At 43.3% G+C, this 23,289-nt stretch overlaps 1 protein-coding gene across 1 annotated transcript in view; it reads right to left on the reverse strand.

Annotated features, from left to right (window-relative positions):
- cacna2d1a (calcium channel, voltage-dependent, alpha 2/delta subunit 1a) overlaps positions 1-23,289 on the reverse strand; it is a 152,827-nt gene that overhangs the window by 84,124 nt on the left and 45,414 nt on the right. The window lies entirely within an intron of this gene.

Genomic DNA, 23,289 nt, shown 5'->3' on the forward strand with positions numbered 1-23,289 from the left:
ATTTCCTCTGTGAAGCACTTTGTGACATCTCTGTTCTCAAGAAGTGTTATAAAAATAAAGATACATATACACTGAACATTTTTGACATAAAAAAAAAAAATTCAATGACAGCAAAGGATAACAATATATTCTAGAGGTAAAAACTCAACTAAATAGCCACAAAATGTTAAGGGCTCCTCTTAAATTACAGCTTTGGATTGAAATGAACACGTCACCAACTTGTGTGTGTGTGTCCTATTTTTATCTGTCTATTTAACTTGTATGTGTGGACGCATATGTCCACCATTAATGTAAGACTGAACTGACCAGAACACCCTGATCCCTCTCGCTCCTTATTAAAACAGATGTCAGATGCGCCCAGTAAATTATATTGAAGTTATATTGGCCAACTGGATAACAATAAGCTGTGCTCCAACTTTGTCGGGCTTTATAGGGCTCTCTCTCTCGCTCTCTCTCTCTCTCTCTCTCTCTCTCTCTCTCTCTCTCTCTCTCTCTCTCTCTCTCTCTCTCTCTCTCTCTCTCTCTCTCTCTCTCTCTCTTGGTGTATAATGAACAGATGATTGAGAATGGGGGTGAGGTCTTTCCTTTTCATCAAGTTACGACCAGTGAAGAGCGGTCTCTTATGGATGAGTATTCATCCCTACAGCCATGGAGGGGACATGTGAGGACGAGACGGATGAAAGGAAGACATGTGAATGAACTTTACTCACAAAAGACGGGGTCCCTTTTTTCTGCTGTGAGTGAATGCTAGAAGAATCTTAGAACATCTGAATGTTGATCAGAAGCGGATCATTAAATGTAACACACACACCTGATTTTCTGATGCATGCATTTCGTAGCCTGATTTAAGTGACTGATCACGCCGAGAGAACACACACACTCAGACACACACACACACACACGGACACCTGCCGTCTCATTGATGTGTGGGGAGACACGGGAGAGCGGGAGAAACATGAGCATCTGCTGTTGTGACTGGCAACACTTAAGTCAGATCTATCCTGCCTTGTCTGTGGGGAGGCATGAGGGGAGAGGTGAGAGAAGGAGTGAGTGTGTGTGTGCAAAAGAGAGGGCAAGTGAGAGGGAGAGAGCGAGCAAGTGTGTGTGTGTGTGTGCAAAAGAGAGAGAGAGAGAGAGAGAGAGAGAGAGAGAGAGAGAGAGAGTGTGTGTGTGTGTGTGTGTGTGAGTGAAAGAGAAAAAAGATGTTGGGGAGAATGCCTGCATGTGCACATGTATTCACAGACAAGCTGGCACACACACACACACACACACACACACACACACACACACACACACACACACACACACACACACTCTCGGCCAGGTGAATAAAACACACTTCAGAATGAAGATGTTTGGACTTCCTGCCACCAATATTCCATCCATTATCCGAACCGCTTATCCTGCTCTCAGGGTGGTGGGGATGCTGGAGCCTACCCCAGCAGTCACTGGGGAGACACCCTGGACAGGCCGCCAGGCCATCACAGGGCCGCCAATATTACAACTACAAAAACAAATACCATGACTCAGACTACAAAAACAACAGCAAATTTTACAGCTATTAACCGTGTCACAACTACACAACTGCTACTACTACAACGAGTAGTACACATAATACTGCAAATAATAATAGCAACAATACCAAAATATAAGATAGAAATATGTGTTGTATAACTAATGGAGCGGCTCACCATCCGCTCCCACGAAGGGTTAGTATTTTAGGCGATAAGTAGTGGCCACCAGGTCCAACCTCCCCAGGAAGCTGCTCGTTAGTACCTGGCACCGGCTTCCCTTCCTGCTGCTGTTTCGTGAGTTTGACAGCTCATCTCTCCTCCAGCAAACCCTCCCGGCCCAGCGTGCCGTGTGTGTGCCAGCCCGGCTGCAAACAACTCCCAATTACAGCTGCACCCGGCTGCAGCGCTGACATGACGTGACTGCACATACACACCGTGTGCACACACACACACACACACACACACACACACAAACGAACAGGTTTCCTCCTAGTATTGCCGGGGAGGGCTGCTTTTTCTTCCCCACCAATTGCCTTACTTTGCAGAGGGTTTGATAGGACAGACCCCCCTCTCCCCACTGAGGGTGGTGCTGATGGTAGTGGTGGGTTTTCTTTCTTTCTAAGCTCAACTGGCCGCTGGTTACGAGCTAGCCTGAACATCCAGCCAACCGCTGTGTGGGGTGACCCAGCTACCACAAGCACCTCACTGAAAATGTCCAGGAAGTGACTGCGCAGGAGTGGATTTGCTTGCAACGAGTTGACTGTTTTGACTCGTCTTCCCGCGGTCCGCGGTGGTGTAAGGTCGATATGAGGGAGACGGAGATGACCCAATAATCGGGGCATCAACACCATGAAACATTCAATTAATTTGTGCTTTGTGTTTCTGAAGTTAGCTTGAATAATGTCCCCCATTGTGTCACACACACCGCTGTCGGTGTGACATTACAGCACTCGGAAGAAACCAGTTTCGCAGTCTTTGCTTCTGCAGCCAGCGATGCGATATCATGCTACACTACCGACCGCATCGGATATCACCGGTGTTTCGATGACACCGGATTAAATCCTTCATCCTTCCTCGCTCCAAGGGTGTCAACAATGTTTTGTCTCAGATTCATATTACGAATCGCATGGAGCAGTTGCTGAAATTTCAAACAGTTATGGAAAAAAAAACTAATTTCCCAACTGCACAGACAAAAGCGAAAATGGGGGGGGAAATGCCAACTTTGATTTTGCAATGCTCACGGTGACAGATTTGTTTTCCAGCACTGCTGCTGCTGCTACTGTCTGTGTCTGAATGGGATATAATGTGACAGAGAGGAAAAAAGAAAGAAAGAAAGAAAGAAGGTAGAGGCGGATAAAATGTACACTCCCTCTATGTCTGTGTCTCATAAGAAGGGAAACGGAGAGAGATGATGACAGAGGTGGAGCGAGTCAGACGCACAGCGACAGCTGGGCTGACAAAGACGGGTGAAACAAAAACACACAACTGTAGGCAGGCGCAGGCACGCACACGCACACGCACACACACACAAACACACACGCGCGCGCACACCTAATCAAACAGTGATTCAACATTTCCTGTCAGATAATAGACATCACATGTTCACATCTTCTGGCGGGAGGGACAGAAAATCCTCATCTTTAATTTGCATAATATTGCATCACACCAAAACAAAGAACTTTGGGGGAAAGCTGAGCTGATGTCCATCCTGCAATAGAAGACTTTACCCCCTCCATTAACCCAGAGGGCACTTAAAGTTAAGGATCACAGGGTGTGTTTTGTTGGCTGTACTCACCATCTTGCAGTGCATTAGATGCTTGCCTGAAAGCCGGATGACCATTTGAAATCTGTGTCATGACTGCGAGATAATGAGAAAATCACCATTCCCCCTATTTTCTCTCCATCCCACGAGAAGCAAGTCCCCACACACCAGACACCCCATTCAGGCCATTCTGATTCAAATCAACAATTGTTTTGCAACAATACCAGCAACACAAAATAAACGCTTTCAACCTTTATCAAATTCTCGAGTCACGGCAAAATCTGCATTATACTGTTCACTGAGAACAAAAAAAGTTGTTGTGGATTCGATCAAGCGTCTGCTTTTAATCGCCACACTGCCCCCTCACTGCTCAGTGTGCATACATTGTTGGCCACATTTCCAGCCACTGACTATGCTTCAGACTCGCCTGGCAAACAAACGTCGAGCAGGAAATCAGCCACACTGACTCGGTGCTCAGCGGCCCAACCGGACAAGAACAGCAGCCATGTTGGCTCAAGAAACTATGACTTGGTGCAGAGAAGAGTCAACCATGTTGGCTCAAGGCACACCGAACAAGTCAAAGCCGCTACACAGACTTTATTCAATGCGGCAGGACCTCAGAATGGTTAAAGCACTCCTCGTGTAGAGATTAAAACGGTTTTGGAAGTCATCATTTCGATGCAGGGCATTTCAGTGGTCAGTTGGATTACTCTAACTGTAATAAGCTGTACAGTAAATGACTTGCACCATCGAAACAAGCAGAAGAACCCACTGAAGGGAAAATTAACATCTTATTAGAGATTAAAAAAATAAAGAATATGAATTTTAACAGCCAATACGAGCACAAACAAACCTAGCAGGATAGCATAGCGTGCAAAATGCAAACGTGCTGTCATAATATTGGTGTCCAAGTTTTGTGTTTGTCTGTTTTGTGTATCCAAGATATTGTTTTTCATGTGTGTGCTAATGCCTGTATGTTCTGTCAGGAGAATTAGGAGAAATAGGTACATCTTTATCACAATGATAGCACTCATATTAGCAAAATGGAGAGAAAAATTATTTGCCAAAAAAAAACAAAAAACAAACTAACAACTTGTGCACAATTCATGCATTTTCTCAATATCCTCCAACCTCACAGGTAATAATAATATAAGCTATTATAATAACAATGTCCATTATTCTTCCTCTGTGAAATCTGGCTGTAGCAGTATGTCTGTAGATTAATCACACACTACATTATCAAGCTGAGTCACGACACATTATGATTTATAAAATCTCAGTAAATGTAAAGCAGAACTCAATTTAGTGACTGATGTTTTGGCAACTGTTGATTGTTCAGCAATTTGGAGATGGTGAAGTTGGATGAACCGTTCCCGTTGTTGAGTAAGAGAGATCCTGAAAAATTATCTAATTCTGTTAAGTGTGTAGTTGCACAATCGTATAATTCAAACAAAGAAACCAGCCAGAAATGTACAATTTATTTCAGAGGGATGATCATTACTTCCAAATCCCCAGCATGAAAATGTGTAATTGCAAGCAACACTCGTGAACTGATTTAGGACAGCTTTGCAAATACACATATGAGAACTGAAAACTGGTTTTAGAGATGTCTTGATGCATGCTCAATAATCCAGGTAAAGAAATACCAGAAAGTTGAATCAGTTCATCTGGACAACGTTTATTGGGAGAAATGTTTCATCACTCATCTAAATGACTTCTTCAGTCTCAACTTTAGATGAGTGGATGGAGAAGCAGGGCTCACATCTGGAAATCCAAAGAAGTCCTCATCCTCAGTCTCTTGCTCAAATCTCTCTTTCAATCACTGGCATTGCTGCTCTTCCACTTGCTGTGCAGTTGGGCAACAAGGTTTGAGGTGGGAGATATGTACAATCCAATCCGTCTGTCTTCTCCACTAGCTGCCCGAGCCACCTCACAGTTAAGAGGCTGAACACGTTAATAACACGGTAGGGGCCTTGCCATTTTGGAGCAAATTTGCTGTAAAGGACTTACCAGTCTTGGAAAAGGGATGGGCACATAGCCAGACTCAGGCCTGCTCTTCCAAATACATCTCTCAGCAATGCTTATAATAATAAATAATAACAAATCATAAGATATTCTTGCTGGAGCGCCTGGAGAGGGGACCCATTAAATACATCCCCAGCATTTCTCAGGGGTGGCATACCACTGTTTGCTGTAGTTTTCCTGTTGGCTTGTTGGCAGCCTTGGCAATTTTTCATATACCGCTTGACATCCCAGCTTAGTTTTGGCCAGCAAACAAGACTTTGCATCCTACAGTCCAGCAAGAGGGTCTTGATGGAATGATATCAGAAGCTCTTTTTGAAGGTTCTCAGTTATGTATATCTGGTACATGGTTTTATAGGGCAATCTTGCAACCCGGTAGATCAAATCCTCAAAAATGGTAAAAATGGCATTGGTGTTCACCTGTATTTCACCCTTTTCTACAATGTTTTGGCTTGACGTTCAGGGTCTTTCTGCTGGACATTCCAAACTGCTTCAGTGAAGATGGATAGGTCCTTTGACGACTCTGGGTCGGTAGAAACAATGGTGGCACAAATGGGACCGTGAGTAGACTCATTACAGCCAAATGGAGCTTTATACAGGGCATGTGGAACTGTGTTATATGTTCCCTTTCTGTACTCTACAGTGAAGGTGAACTCCTGGAGCCCGAGAGCCCACCTGATCAGTCGGGTACTGGGTTTGGTGGTTTTGGTTTTGAACACCCACAGAAGTGAAGAGTGGTCCATTACCAAGATGAAAAGGAGTCTCTCCAGGTAAATTCTCCACTTCTCCATAGTTCAAACCACAGCCAGACATTTAAGTTCAGTAGCAGAGTATTTTTTTTTCAGATGGGTTGAGACTATGGCTGCCATAAGTCAGGATTTCCTCATTACCTAGTTCTGTTCGTGGAATCAGTACGGCACCAAGGCCTACCTCACTGGCATCTGCATAAACTACGAACGAGAGATTGTAGTTTGAATGTCCCAAGACAGGAGGATTCATTAAATGCGCTTTAAGAGTGTCAAAGGCAGTTTGGCATTCAGAACTTAACCCCCTTTCTTTTCAGGGCATTGAGAGGTTCTGCAATTTGTGAAAAATTTGGCACAAAGCAATGGTACCATCCAGCCATGCCCAGGAACTGCTCAAGAGACTTTCTGTTGGTGGGCACTGGGAAGTATTGGACAGCCTGTGTTTTCTCTGGTCTCCACCTGAACCTCATCTGAAGACATGTGTCCAAAGAATGTCAGGGAGGAATGGAAGAATTTACTTTTCTTCACATTTATAGTGATGCCTGCCTGTCTGAGCTTGTCCATGGTGGCTTGGACATCCCTGAAATGTTGTTATCAGGAGTCAGAATAGATGATTATATCATCCAAGTACACGAAGCAAGTGCACCCCTTGAGTTCTCTTAAGACCATATCCATGAGCCAATTTTTCAAACCAAAGGGCATTACTTTGAACTGGTTTAGATCATATGGACAGATGAAAGCAGTTTTGGCTCTGGAATCCAGATCCATCTCCCGTTGCCAGCATCCCCCTTTAAGAATTAGGATTTCCTGGATGGTAGGAGTGGGATAAGCATCAGTATGTGTCTTGGCATTGGGTTTTCTGTAATCCACACAGAATCTGGGTTTTCCATTTTTCCTGGGGATGATTACCATCGGAGAAGCCTATGCTGAAGATGAAGGTTCTATCACATTATTTTCCAACATTTCATCCAGAAGCTCTTTTAACATCTTTTACTTTGGTGAAGAGAGACAGCAAGGTTTCTGTTTTCTTAGCATCTCATCAGTTAGAAATATTTGGTGTTTGAGCAAACCAGTGCATCCTACTTTGGTGGTACAGGCATCATTGTTGTATTGCAGCATCTCTATAAGCCTATCTTTCATTTCTCTCTTGTGAGTCTTTTTTAAGAGGTCTGACCTTTCTGGTAAGGGAGGCTGTATGGTCCAAGGCACATTTTCCAGGAAGAGAGCAACATGGTTGCGAGGCTCCCCCCTCCTGGTGTGCTGGATTGATTGATTTGGAAAAAGTACCTCCCTGTCTCTCCACAAAACCAGTAAAAGCCCCATGCAACATCAATTTGCATCCCACACAAAGTCCACTCCCAGCACTACCGAGAAAGCTAGTGCTTAAGGAGACAGCACAAACATGGGTATTGACCATGTCTTTCCATGCAAGCATATCTCTACGTCAGTCCATCCAAGAGGGTGGTCCGGTTTCCCATTTGCCAGGTATAAGGGAATGCTTGTCCACAGGTTACGTTTGGCTTCTGATGGTTTGATGCTGCTCCATAGTTGCTCATTAACTAATGTGAATGAAGAACTAGTGCCCAAGATGGCAGTTCCTTTCCAGGAGCTGATTGTGAGAGGCACCTTCAACTGTTGTGGTAGTGGACTACCAAAGGCAGAGATGGTATTGTGTCCATAAGCAGGCGTGAAGGATTGGAAGGGAAGATATGCCATTAACTGATTCTCTGTTGCACTAAGAGCACTTGCAGAAGGCTGACTTTTCTCCGCCCTCTATGACTTTTGTGGCTGGTCTTGTGCTGTGGTGGGAGGATAGTGATTTTTCTGCTCATTAAAATTTGAACATAATAATAATAATAATCATAATAAATTAAACTTATATAGCGCTTTTCTAATACTCAAAGTCGCTTTACAATAAACGGGGTGAAACAAGACGACAGATTAACATAACACAGACATACAGGGGTGGATGGGAAGGGGGGCTACGAGAGCAAGAGGCGGCAGCCACATACGACGCCAGCAGTACTCTCAGACTTGGAAAGATACAAAAGGGAAAGAAAAACAAACATAATAAATCACATAAATCACAAATGAAGTCTGAAGAGGCGAGTCCCAATCAATGACCTGAATGTGGGCAGACCGCAGCAGCGTCCGCTGCACTTGGGGAGGGAGTTGAGGGAGGAGGCAGGTCAAGTGCTGGGTCCCCAGCCTGCCCCAGACCAGGGGTGGACGAGAGGACGGGGGGGGGGGCATGAGAAGGCAATGGAGAAAAGGTGTGTCTTGAGATGGGATTGGATGCATAAGGAGGATGGCTACTTTTACCCCTCCAGCAAAATACCTAAGAAGAGCTGGGTTGTGCTGAGGCCAATGGGTGTGATAGTTGAGAGTGTTTGAGTTGTTTCTCCTTTGTCTTTTAGTTTGCTTAATTTTTTTTCCCACTAGTCATAGCGTTTGGCTCAGTTTGTCCTTCTCCAGCTGTTGTCCCAATCTGACCAGCTCCTACACTGTGTTCACCCTAATTTGCAGCTGGCTGGCCATATGAGGATTGATGTTCCTGAGGATGAGTTTTATGACAGATTCTTATGTAATGTCTGGTTTCCAGTGGTGGCACAAAGAACGGTACATGTAAGCAAATTCCCTGATGCACTCATTCTCACCTTGAACTCATGTTCACACTCTTTCTGCAAGCTCATCTTCATAATCTTCCGGCAGGAAAGCAGAGAGGAAATTGGACTGGAGGTCTGTTCAGGAACGTGTACTTAAATGGTAAATGGACTGCTTTTATGTAGCACTTTTCTAGTCAACACGGGCCACATTCCAGCAATCCCTCGATGTACCATACAGCATGTTTCTGAGGGTTACCATCAACTCCTCCATAGTCAGTGGATTAAGAGACAGAAAATCTTCACACGTCTCCAATGACAATAGCAGGTCCAGGCTGTCCTCCATCCTACCAAAGGTAGGGAACTGTAGTTTTATGGGACACTTCCCCATGAATGTGCATCCCAAGTCCCCTGAAATGGGAGCGTCATTAGGCGAAGACAGTGGAATCTCTGTCAACAGGCATTGTTGACTTCAAGTGTTGCCACTGGGGGAGTGTTGTTGCTGACATAAAGAGACTTCGTTTTTTCATAGTAGACATATCACTGACTATGCCTTCAATATGTTGGGAGCATTTCCAGACCTCAGTCTGTAGGTGATTGACACTGAGCAATGAGACTTAGGACCTCTTTCCTCTTTTCAATAGTTCTGTATTTTGGTGTTTCAAATGCCAGTTGTCGTTAACTGTAAATTGATCTCAAATGGAGTTGAATTCCTCATCCATTGAGTTCTTTAACAGCTGCACTTGTTCATCATATTATGCGATGATGTCTTCTGAAAATCCAGCTAAAGCAAGCTTAAGTTTTTTCTTGTGGCTGTTGTTGACACGACAGCAGCTTAATAAATCACGCACCACGGTAACTGAGTCAGCGAAAACCTGGTGACATTTATCGGGTTTTTTTGTTGCCTTTTTCCTTCTTGACCGAAGCTTTCAGAGTTGGTAGATTTTTCTTTGCGAGTTAACTGAACTGGACTACTGTTGAGTTTTGTTGGATAACTGCGAAATCCCAAAGTGGAGGATTTTTGCTAAGTGAACTGAAATGAACTGAACTGATTGTGATAACCGGGAAATCCTGAAGCGGAGTATTTTTGTTACTTTATAAACTGAACTGAATTATATGGAACTGGACTGAACTACAAATAACTTTTTTTCCCTTCTAATATAAACTTTGAAAATTGAGCTGAAGGTGTGGTTGAGTTTATTTAAATTGAGTGTTTTATTTTCCCTGCCTTTCAATTAATTATAAATTAATTTCTGTTGTAAACCTTAACCTGGGGTCATGTGTATTCTGAATGCATGCATTTAACATTGACTCAGACATTTGATTGATTTAAACTCAGTGAAACTGCTACAGTCTGTGTGTGTGTGTGAATGTTTCTGCACAGGTTCATGTACAGCTGTAGAGTACTTTTGTATATTTTTGTCTATGCAAGTACTATGAATGTGAGTGTGAATGTCACAATTGAGTGTGTATACGTGTGTATGTGTGTGTGTGTGTGTGTGTGTGTGTTCCAGCTGGCGATGAGGGGCTTAAACAGCGGTGCCTAATGACCCGCTGAAAGTCAGTCATGGATACACCAGTGTCGGTTTAATAACCCACTATTAGACACTGGAGAACTATGTATCCTCTCTAATTACCCGCCCTTACATAACATTACAGCTCTTCTTTAAACAGGATTCAAGTGCTCAGGCTTTTAGTCTCAGACAGTTTAATAAGCACATGTTTCTTTTTTTTGGGGGGGGGGGTTCCTTGAGTCTACAGAATACGGAGGATGGAGTATTTTCATCAAAGTTTTGAGAGGGTGTATGTGTGTGTGAACGTGTGTGTGTGTCTATATGTGTGTGTGAAAGAAAGAGAAGGGAGGGATGGAGAGAGAGAGAGAGCGAGAACAACTTCGGGTGTGTGGAATCTGTTTATTTTGTCTGGTTGCCTAGCAATCAGGGTGTCATGGTAACCTGCAGCATCCATAGTCATCGCTCTAATTGAAACCGCAGGCTAGAGTGTGATGGTGACATAGGATACCCAAATCATTTGGGTTAGTCATCTCCCCAACGTGGAGCCCACTTTCATATCCTTGATGCCAAAAACCCCACTCTGGTACAGTTAAGAAGGTTTCATCCAGTATTGATGGAGATTTCATCAGCAGAGTGGTGTAAATCAACGCAAGGGGCCAGGGTTTGGAGAACAACTGTTGTTTTTGTTTCCAAAATGGCTGCCAACTGTGGTTCAGACTCTGGTGGGGAGCCAAAGCCTTTTAGATCCACTGCCAAAGTGCTAATGCAATTCCAGGACAGAAATAACCCCAACCAATCAATATTCAAATAACACAATGCTCAGCTGTCTGCTTTGTTCTCCTCCATGTTATTGTCTCTTCCCTTTGTGCTCATTCCCTCTCAGCCATTCTCATTTTGGCTTTTTTTATAGTCCCTCGGAGAAAAACGTCCAAATTTCACACTATCCGGTTATTCTTTCTAAAGTCAGTGTATCTTCCTTTCATACACACATGCACACAAACACGTGCACCTCTCTTTTCATTTGTCTTTAATTGCTACGTCTTTTCCTCTGGTCAGTCTGTTCTGTTCTTTGCGGTGTACCCCGGGGGTGGTTTTGGCAGAACACCACATCCCCCCCCCAAAGCAAGTCCGTTTGTCAACATGAACGCCTCAAGGTGCCTACAAATACTTGGAAAGATATTCTTAAGGACACTCACACAGAACGACCTCCCTCCATCTCACTCCTTGTTCTCCTCTCCAGTTTAAGGCGATCCTGAGCGGCAGCCATCAGTCTGCATCAGTGTCGGGCAGCAAACGTAATCTCCCTCGTCTCCCACAAAGACAGGGGGATAAAAAGGAGGACTGTATGACCTCTACTTTCCAAAGGAAAGAAAAGTGGGTGCCATTATTTTTACAATTACTTTATCCTAATTTTATTGCTAAAGTTAAACAAAGATGTTTTAATTGTGTTTGTTAAAGGATAATTCTGGGCTCTTTTATAAACTGGGTCCTTTTTTCCATTGTGCATATTGGTTGGGCTATAATTTTGCTCATCCGTGTCATTTTGGAGATGTTGGAGCACCTCTGGACACAACTTAACGACTTTCGTTTTTGTGGATTTTTTTCTCCCTTTTTCTCCCCAATTGTATTCGGCCAACTACCCCACTCTCCCGAGCCATCTCGGTCGCTGCTCCACCCTCTCTGCTGATCCGGGGAGGGCTGCAGACCACCACATGCCTCCTCCAATACATGTGGAGTTGCCAGTTGCTTCTTTTCACCTGACAGTGAGGAGTTTCGCCAGGGGCACATAGCGCGTGGGAGGATCATGCTATTCCCCCCATTCCCCCCTCCCCCCTGAACAGGCGCCCCGACCGACCAGAGGAGGCACTAGCGCAGTGACCAGGTCACATACCCATATCCTGCTTCCCACCCATATCCAGCTTCCCACCCGCAGACACAGCCAATTGTGTCTGTAGGGATGCCCGACCAAGGCAACATGAGGATTTGAACCGCCGATCCCCGTGTTGGTAGGCAACGGAATAGACCGTGACACTACCTGGACACCCCTGCTTAATGACATCTTGACTTGACAACTGAACACGAGCATCGAACATGTTTTAACAATGAAACCTTCAGTAAGTATAGGCTAGTCAATATTGCAAACTGAACCAGGAAGTAGTTCAACAATATGATAATAAGTGATAACTTAACTTGCACTTCTGTTTTCACTTCTAAGTACATGGTTGAGTGGATTAAATTGGACTTGTTGAAACGTGTCTGACACTCATGCTCAGATGCCCCATAGGATGCTGTTGTAAAGCTGTGTCCAGTGGTGGTCCAGTATACAGGTGCATGGTAGTCTCGGCTATCTTCACCTTACTGCGTGAATATCTATGGAGACTCTCACCACATGGACTCCCAACCTGGCAACCCAGTCATTTTATTTAGTGTTAACATCTTATTACTGATTTATAACAGTAATAAATTAGTTATTAACATTAATAACATTAGTAATTAGTAGCTTCTTTTAAACACTTCAGTATACCTTATTGTAAAGTGGTACCAGACAATCAGTAATCGGCCCACATTGCTTTTTTTCTGAGCTACAGGTTCAGCTTTCACTGAAACAGACTGCTTTATTCCCCAAAGACTGCGTCAGTGTTCAACAATGTTTTATGTTAGCTAGATTATGAATCAGAGGAACAACCTTGCACACAACATTCAGTAAAACTGCATGTTATCGGCTTGGTAAACTTCACTGCGTTTCACTTTATGGGGCACCACAGTAAAATTATCCCTATTTTTCTACTCTATTTTATAAAACATGTAAGTTTTTCATGAGCTAGTAGCTTGTCATCCAGCTTTAAAACATGATGGTTTTCCTCCTCTTTGTAGAGGTTTTTTGACTGAACCTGCAAGACATCCCTACTGTTGTCACTGCGGGAGGAGCCTCCACTCATCCACCAGGGGAAGTTAACCACAAGCCCCAGCAAACGGTCACAGTTAAGCGGAGTATTCAATTATTGATAAGGAGATGGAGAGAGTAAGTCCGGGGAGGCCCGGATATCAAAGAGAGAGGCCATCTGGGGCTCCGGCAGAGAAAAGGAGGTCAGGCTGCTGTGATGACCAAAGATAGTGTGAACGCAAACGCACAGGCGTGTGGGTGTGTGTATGTGTACGAATTAAACACAAAAAACCCCAGAGTGAAGTCACAGTCACATATATGTGCACCACACGCACCCACAAATACAGGATTTGTGCACACGCAAGTTCAATAGAGATGCAACAACTGGCATAATTTGAGTGTAGTAGTGGAGGAGGAAGGTCTGAGTCATTAGACAGAGTGATAGAGATAGGCAGACACAGACAGAGGGAGCGAGAGAGAAAGAGAGAGAGAGAGGAAAAAGTCCATAATAGGGAGACAAAAGCTAAAAGAAACTTACACCTAGTAGAGAGAAGAAAAAATAAAAAAGGTGAGGAACAAAGTAAGGCCCCGGTCACACCAGGATTTGCAACGCAGCAATATTTCACACTGAAATTAATCAACTTGAGTAGAATTGTCATTGTCGGTGGATTTGCTTGTGGTAGCAATGTAAATTCATCAGAATCAGAATAAACTTTATTGTCCAAGTGTGTTTACACACACTGTGGTAGGAATGAGGAAAAACACAGGAGACCAAGGCGAGTTTGATGTTTATTCCTCAATTCCAAAAACCAACTGCAGCAGGAACAACCCTGCACCGGCGAGCCCGGGAACGTAAACCATGCCCCCAGCTCACAGTCCTGCTGGGTGAGAGGCATAGCCCCTAGTGTCCGCCACAATATGAGGAATTTGACTCCGGTTTACAGCGCCTTCTAGCACTTACATAAATCACTCACAAAAGAAAAAACAAACTAAAAAGAAAAACAAAAGAAATATATGGAAAAATAAGCAGAATACTGGAGGTAAGTATGTATGCACAACAGGTATGTCACAACTATACAGTTTTTTATGGCTGAATAATTTACAACTTGTTATATATTACATACTACTATATATTTATCTATTATATAATATATAATCTGTGATGGTCTGGCGGCCTGTCCAGGGTGTCTCCCCGCCTGCCACCCAATAACTGCTGGGATAGGCTCCAGCATCCCTGCGACCCTGAGAGCAGGATAAGCAGTTTGGATAATGGATGGATGGATAATATATAATTATATACTATATTCTGTACATATGTTATAATTGTAACAATAACAATAATGAGTTATAACCAGTATACAGCAGTCGCATGCGTATTTATAATTGTACATTTGTAAGAAACATGCAAGACTGCTCTTCATTGATTTCTTTTCAGCTTTTAATTGTATCCAACCTCACATCTTTGCACATAGGCTGTTGTCAAATTTTAATTTGGATTTTAATAGTGTTTGTTGGTTAATAGATTTTTTGAAAAACAGAACAGAGTTTGAGTGAATGGTTCTCTGTCTAGTACGCTCATCTTCCAGGGTCTCCTCAGGGGTGCGTTCTTTCCCCACTTTTATTTATCTTGCATACACATGACTGTCAGACTTATCATAAAGACAGATGTGTGCTTAAGTATGCAGATGATCCTGTAATAGTCAGCCTTTTGCATAATGAGGAACAGAGTCGTCGACCAGCGGTTGGAGAATTTTTTAACTGGTGTGAACAGTCTCTCTTACAAGTGGATGTTTCTAAGACCAGTGAGATGTTCATTGACTTTTGCAGGAGACCTATTTCTAACTTCTCTTGTTCCTACCATCTTTTCAGGGGAGCCTGTGACTGTAGTCTAGCAGTACAAATATTTAGGAACCATACTGGATGATAAATTTACCTTTGACGCTAACACTGACTTTATTTGTCAAAAGGCAAACCAAAGATTGTTTTTCTTAAGGAAGCTCAGAAGTTTTAATGTTGACAAGTTTCTGCCAAAAGTCTTCAATACTTTGTGTATTGAGTCAGTTTTAACATGAAAGTCTTCAATACTTTGTGTATTGAGTCAGTTTTAACATTAAAGTGTTCAATACTTTGTGTATTGAGTCAGCTTTAACATGAAAGTCTTCAATACGTTATGTATTGAGTCAGCTTTAACATGAAAGTCTTCAATACTTTGTGTATTGAGTCAGTTTTAACACAAAAGTCTTCAATACTCTGTGTATCGAGTCAGTTTAACATTCGTTATGACCTGTTGGTTTGGTAATCTCTGTGAAAAACAAAAATTTGCAGGGAAAAATTGTGAATGTGTGCTGTTAAGTGGCTGGTGTAAATTTAAATGATCTTTGCCATCTGTTCCAAGGACAGAGCCCCACAGAAAGCTCGGGCCATCTTATTGGGCTCCCCGCATCCTTTACACAGTGAGTTTAATTTGCTCCCCTCGAAGCGGAGGTTTTACCAACCTAGAGGTGACACTAACAGATATCTGGTCTTTTATTCCATCAGGTATTAGCTTTTTAAACAAAATGGGACTGTGACTGTCTATCTCTCCTCATGATGGGACAGTGACTGTCTATCTCTCCTTATGATGGGACAGTGACTGTCTATCTCTCCTCATGATGGGACTGTGACTGTCTATCTCTCCTTATGATGGGACAGTGACTGTCTATCTCTCCTTATGATGGGACTGTGACTGTCTATCTCTCCTTATGATGGGACTGTGACTGTCTATCTCTCCTTATGATGGGACAGTGACTGTCTATCTCTCCTTATGATGGGACAGTGACTGTCTATCTCTCCTTATGATGGGACGGCGACTGTCTATCTCTCCTTATGATGGGACAGTGACTGTCTATCTCTCCTTATGATGGGACTGTGACTGTCTATCTCCTTATGATGGGACAGTGACTGTCTATCTCTCCTTATGATGGGACAGTGACTGTCTATCTCTCCTTATGATGGGACGGCGACTGTCTATCTCTCCTTACGATGGGACGGTGACTGAACAGCATGTCTTCTGATGATTCCAGTGATAAATGACAAACAGTTATGTTGCCGCTAACTGTGTGCTTGTTTTTATGTGTGTATACATGTCTATACTTTATGTATATTGTACGAATACCATTTTACTATTACTGACTGCTGTTGTAAGCCAAATTGCCCCTTGGGGACATTAAAGCTTTACTCTAATACCCCTTCAAATATTTAAGAACTCATTTTGTGAGAAATCTAAAGTAACAGATTCTGGTTATCATCAATTTAGATGACAAAATTGTGTATTATGACAATATCCAAATTTCCTCCTGATGAAATACCACTGAAAGATGATAACCAATAACATTGAATTATTGCCCAGGCCTTGTCTGCAATCAGCAGGAGTAGATGGTAAAACTACGTCTCATTGATTTAATTTTGTTCAGTGTTTCTGGTTGCCAAGTTTCGGGTAATTTTGCTCTACCAATTTCCTGTGACCGGGGGTGGCACGGTGGGGTAGGAGGACGCAAATACGAGCTCCCATATCAGCAAACTACTGCTCTGCTCGAGACACCACACCGCTCTCCCACACAAGTTCAGATTGTGTGCTGTGGCTGACCTCCCTATTTCCCCTAAACGGATTAACGGAGTATTACATTTACACTGTAGACAGAAAGAGAATGGAAGGATAAAGAAGGAGGGAGTCGAGGGAAAGTGCTGCAGCTTTCAAAGATAACCTTTTTTTTTAAATTATCCATATTCCAACAGTATTACCTGAGCCACATACACAAATACACATCTATGTGCACACACACATGCACTTGCACACACTCACCACATGACACTAACCACATGAGAAAGACAGACCAGAAATTGAAAAAAGAAAAGAAAAGATGTAAAGTGACAGAAAAAGCAAGGTGAATTTCTGGGACAGAAGAGAAGAAAAGGGCAAAAAGGAAGGAAAGAGAAGCAGATGGAGGGAGGAACACTGGGAAATGTCAGACCTTACACGAATGGAATTAAAAAGGAGGGAAACCGGGTCTGCAGATATCTGATGAAATTTGGGAGGGAAGCCTGGAGCACATCCACACATGCACAAACAACGCTAGACACTGCCTAATCCAATTTAAAATGTTGTACTGACTCCGTTATTCCAGAGTTAGGCTACATCAGATTTATCCTGAAGTGTCACCTCATGTGAAAAACATCCGTCAGCTGAAGGTACTCTGCTACATAGCTTCGCTCTTTGCCCAAAGATACAGACCTACTGGATAGAAATGTTTGAAATACTGTCTAAAATTATCAAAACTCCGTTAGAACCGAACCCCCCCCTTTTTTTCTCCTCAATTGTACATGGCCAACTACCCCACTCTTCCGCACTGTACTGGCCCCTGCTCCACCCCCTCTGCCGATCCGGGGAGGGCTGCAGACTACCATATGCCTCCTCCGATACGTCTTCTTTTCACCTGACAGTGAGGAGTTTCACCAGGGGGATGTAGCATGTGGGAGGATCACGCTATTCCCCCCAGTTCCCCCTCCCCCCTGAACACCAGAGGAGGCGCTTGTGCAGCGACCAGGACACATACCCACATCCAGCTTCCCACCCGCAGGCATGGCCGATTGTGTCTGTAGGGACGCCCGACCAAACTGGAGGCAACACAGGAATTCGAACCAGTGATTCCTGTGTTGGTAGGCAACAGAATAGACCGGCCACGCCACCTGGACGCCCTGACACTCTTTTAATCTCGGAAGGTCTGATACACAAACCAATCTGAACGCCTCTCAACAATACTTCCCCTCTTATTGCAGCAAGGGGGTTGCTCCTTTTGTTCTGGAAAGAAAAAGGGGTCCCGACTACTCAGATGTGGCTCGGCGACCTGTCAGACACCTCACATCTGGAGAGAATAAGATACCTTTTAAGAGATAAACTTTCACTTAAAAAACCTGGTAACCCCTTATTCATTACCTCGCTGGTGCGACTAGCTACTCCTACAATCAATATATTTCACTACTAATCACCTGCCGAGTAGTAGAGGGATGGGGAGGGACTTTTTAATTCTATTGTATTTTGTATTCACCTAAGCTGTTCTGTACCATTAATATGCACTATGTTATATTCATCTAATAGCTGTTTTGCATTAAGCATCTGTTGCTGTTTAGCACTCTCTGTTGTGTTTCTTTTTTATTTAGAGATATATTTTATTTGAGCAGTTACTTCGTGCATGTACATATATGATATCCAGTGCTCAGTTTTCAAGTACACAACAAATGGTAAACAAAACGAAAAACAACAGAGTACTAAACAGCAACTTATGCTTAATGCAAAACAGGTATTGGATGAATTTTTGTTTCGTTTGTTTGCGTTTTTCTTTTTGTTTATTATTTGTTGTGTACTTGAAAAATGAGCACTGGATATCATATATGCACATGCATGAACTAACTGCTCAAATAAAACAAATCTCTGGAAAGAAAAAAAAAGGGAGGGGAACCGGAATGTCTGGGATGAAAACAGGATTAAACAAAAGGCAGGAAACAGGCAGGGAAGGAGCGATCCCCATTTAGACACAAATGAGATGTCTTTTTTCCCCCCTGCAAAACCATATATGATAAAAGATTAAAAAAAAAAGATAAAACCTCCACAGTGTATACATATCATGTTGTTGTACTTCTAGACCTTCTGCTGGCCAGCGTGTGGAGCGCTGCGTGTTGTGTTTGTGTCTTCACGGCGTCCATTTGGGTGTCTGTAATCTGCAGGGTTGCTAACAGATAAGCGAGTGATACCCCCAGCTAGTCGTCCAAGAATCAAGTCAGAATATGACTCATCTGCTGCTTCAGAAGAGATCTGGGAGGCAACTCTCTCTCTCTCTCACACACACGCACAAACACACACACACACACACACACACACACACACACACACACACACACACACACACACACACACACAAACAGCTTTTCCTCCCATTTCCCTTGCAGAAAGTTAGATCATCACATTCCTGATTAGCCGGTAAAAGAAAACAAGACTTCTAGGGGGGTTTATCTGAGGTAAAATAAAACATCCTCCTTGGCCTCGTGTTGTTTCTTTGCAGCTGGGAGTTGCAGTTGTGCTGGGGATTTTCCAAGAGGGAGCTTCGTCGAATACAGAATAATGTTGTGCGACATGAAAGAGGGCATATTTCTCTCGTTGCATTAGAACGGCTTTGGAGCAAAACGAGTTCCCGCTCATACCCAACATGAACTCGCTGCGGCTAGAAAACGTTTTGGGTTTTTTTTTTTTTAAAGGTCACAAATGGATGAGGAGTCACTTGTGCAAACATACGCTAAGCTACGGGAAGTATTACTGTACAGAGCTTTGGGCCAACATGGCGACCATGATGGGGCTAAAAGGTCAGTAGTCTCAGAGCTGGCTAATTTAAAGGTTGAAGGGAAAGGGCACGGGGACAGACAGACAGATAAACGGACAAATAGATAAATACACATCAAAATGAGACCGAGACAATCGAAGGAAGAGTACAATCTGTACGTTGGAGGAAGATGTGCTGGCCACAGATCTGTACAGAGAACGAGGGAGAGAAGGCCACACGTTTGCAGCTGGCGCTCACGCCAGCCAGGTACTTGTCAGCAATAGTGGAGCCAGACAATTTTTATAGGGGTGGCCAGGCTGAGGCCATTACTCACATTGAGGTGGCACAGAAAATGATGTCTCGTTAATTTTTTTCTTCCAGTGTGGCAAATCACAGTAGACCAAATAGTCCCCCCTTTTTTCTTTTTTGGTCACTCACTCTTATTTGCTTACGCAGGCAATAGTGACTGCCATGTAGAAGTATGCAACGAGGACTCATAAAAATCTGGAACGGTTGATAAAGTCATGCTTTTTTAATTGGTGATAAAGCTCATGAGATAATTACAACATAAATTACATAAGATAACGTAAGACACTTAATGTAAAACAAACTTACAAAAGTCGAATTCTGCGGTTGCTGTGATTTAAGGCAAACCGATTCACAAATTCATCCAAGTCATGGGACTTGTCTAGACTTCACACTCAAAACACTCCGGTTGCTCAATCTGTCATTGTCCATGGTTGAACTCAAGTTGATTTTTTCCACCCTTTTTCTCCCCAATTATATCCGGCCAATTATCCCACTCTTCCGAGCCTCCCCAGTCGCTGTCCCACCCCGTGTGCCAATCCAGGGAGGGCTGCAGACTACATGCCTCCTTCTTTTCACCTGACAGTGAGGAGTTTCACCAGGGGGCTAGCATGTGGGAGGATCACGCTATTCCCCACCCCCTGAACAGGTGCCCCGACCGACCAGAAGAGGCGCTAGTGCAGCAACAGGACACATACCCACATCCAGCTTCCCACCCGCAGACACAGCCAATTCTGCCTGTAGGGATGCCTGACCAAGCTGGAGGCAACACGGGGATTCGAACCGGGATCCCTGTGTTGGTAAGCAACGGAATAGACCGCTATGCTACCTGGACGCCCAGAACTCAACTATGTTTTAATGAGGCTGAGTACCAAAAAGCTCCTTTCACATGCAGCTGTACTCACAGGTATTGTGACCACTATTTTACACAATCTGAAGAGTTCATGAAACATCTCATGATATGGCTCAATGAATTTTGTGAGGTCAACTATGCTAGAGGGTTTCTCTCTGCCTGCTTGGATTTTCCTCTCTAGGATTCTTTGTAACTGGTATAATCCATGTCTGAGGTCTTCAATGTTGCATTCCTAAATAGATGCAAAGGAGAAAAGAGCCTTTTCATCACAAAATGTAGCATTTGTGAGATTTAAGGCTTGAATATCCTTCATTACTTCACAGGTTGGTTTAGGGAACTGTATGTTGATCTCGGTGAGCACATTATCAAGAACATGATGAAATATCCCTGTACAAAAAGTGTTCATGTTCTGCTCAGGATGCCTACCTAGTTGATACATCACACCAAGTCCATCCCGCCTTTTGTTTTCCATTTTTCTTCTTTTGGGTGCAGGTTATGTCTCAATATTGCATTGTTCAGCAATATGTGCCACTTGTTTCCAGAGCTCTTCAAAGTTCACAGTAAGTTTCATCCGTACAGTCTGTACAAGAGATTCAACTAAACGCACAGCTAAACCTTCATCAAGGTTTGGAGGCTGGAGAGCATCAGAAAGGCATCTTGCCTCACCAAAAAGTCCAGTCAGAGTGAGCAGAAGTCCTATGAGCTGCAGGTTCGTTTGAGGTAGCAGGCCTCCTGCTTCAACTGACCCACCACCACTCTTTTCTTCATCTCTTTCTTCAAGGACACATAACAGCAGGCAGTCTATCAGGCCCACCTTGTGTCACGTAGCTTTTGCAGTTCTCTTGGTGCCCCATCATACATTTCTTTTTGCTTGTTGAGCCACTTTGTATGAATATGTACGACCTGGACATAAACATGTATAATTCTGGCACGAGAGAAAAGAAGCATTCAACTTCTGGGACTGCTCTGACAGCATTACAGTGGACATAAAAGGCCTGCATTGCCAAATCTTTAACATGCATCTGAACACCAGAGTTCTTTCTCGCTACTCATTACAGATGCTCCGTCGTAGGCTTGTCCAACCAAATTGTGTCAATATTCCAGTCCGTATCTCTCAAGGATATGTATTATTTTGTCTGCCAACCCAGCAGCATTAAGATGCTCTGCAGTTTCAGAGTGCAAGAAGCGCTCTTTCACAGCGCCGCTGTAATAATACCTGAGAACAAGAGAAATTTGTTCTCTTTTTTTACGGTGAAAACTTGACTTTCCTTGACCTCACTGTTAATGGTGGAGCACACCATTTCTGCCAAAGTGTCCAACATTTCATTTTGGATGTGGTGGCTTGTGTACTTAGCATTACGAGTGCCTTTCAATTTCTTTTTAACAACTGTGTTGTGGTTGCCAAGAATCTCTAATATATAGCGAGGAAATTTCCCTTGTCTGAATTCTTTGTCTCCCTATGACCCCTTTGTGCCATGTTTTGTGTAGCAGTTAACAGTAAAACTTAAGCTACAATTTTAATATAATCACGGTTTTCCTTTATCTGTCTTTTGTGCTCTTTTGAGAGTTTATTCAATCAAAGATGTCTTGTTTTTTTCTTCTTTCTCATAATTTTCCCATGCTAACATAGTATTGACGTGTGCTTCAGACTTGGCATTGGAAGCAAAGCCTCCATTTTTGAACATAGCCTTTTTACAGTTTTTATAGCCTACATCTGAAGTGAAAACTGATTCAGTGCTTGGAAGGCCAAAGTGCCTGCAGGCATAACAATAAACAGCGTCCTTGCACTGAGAGTATTCAATCCACTTGTGATGGGAAATACCATGAGGGCCTTAAAGTTTCTTCGCCTGTCCACCATGACTGTCCTTGGAAATACTTTAAGCTGTGGCTGGACTGGTACTTCAGCTTGAGATCTGGAGATGTCTAAAACAAGAAAAAGAAATATTAATCGTTTCAATGTTGCTATTTAATATATGTACTGTATGCGAGTGTATGCATATGAGTCATATACCTGGTGGCCCACTCCGATCAGGGCATTTCACTTAAGGCCTAACTGTGTTGTTGTACCCTTGATGCACAAGTTAAAATAATAACAGTAACATGTTTGGATGTCACAAGTGCAGACCACATTTTTGTAATTGGTTTCTTTAAATGTCATCATTTAATGCAAACAGATACCGAAAAGCCACTTTATCTGACATTGTAGGTTACAATGAATGTGTACTCTGCATTTAACCCATCCTATTGTATAGGAGCAGTGGGCAGCTGCAGCGCCCGAGGACCAACTCCATTTCTTCTTTCCATTGCCTTGCTCAGGGGCAAAGACAGGAGTATTAACCCTAATATGCATGTCTTTTGATGATGGGAGGAAACCGGGGCACCTGGAGGAAACTCATGCAGACACAGGGAGAACATGCAAACGCCACACAGAAAGGACATGGGATGGCATGGGGTTTGAACCCAGGACCTTCTTACTGTGAGGCAACAGTGCTAACTGCTGGGCCACCGTGCTGCCGATACAGTAGAACTGCAGTAGCTAGTGGCTTGTGGTTGGCATACTGTAACCCACCTTGACATCCACTTTGGTGAGCACACTTTGTGGGTTGTGCTCTGCCATCACTGTCACCGTCTGGATGGGTAAATATCATCTGTCGGTAAAGACAAGTTAAAATTGTCATCATGTCAGATTTTAAGGCGATTAACTTTTTTGCTTTGTCTTTGATGAAAAGTATATT

Source organism: Lampris incognitus, chromosome 3 (genome assembly GCF_029633865.1).
Source record: "Lampris incognitus isolate fLamInc1 chromosome 3, fLamInc1.hap2, whole genome shotgun sequence".
NCBI lineage: Eukaryota > Metazoa > Chordata > Actinopteri > Lampriformes > Lampridae > Lampris > Lampris incognitus.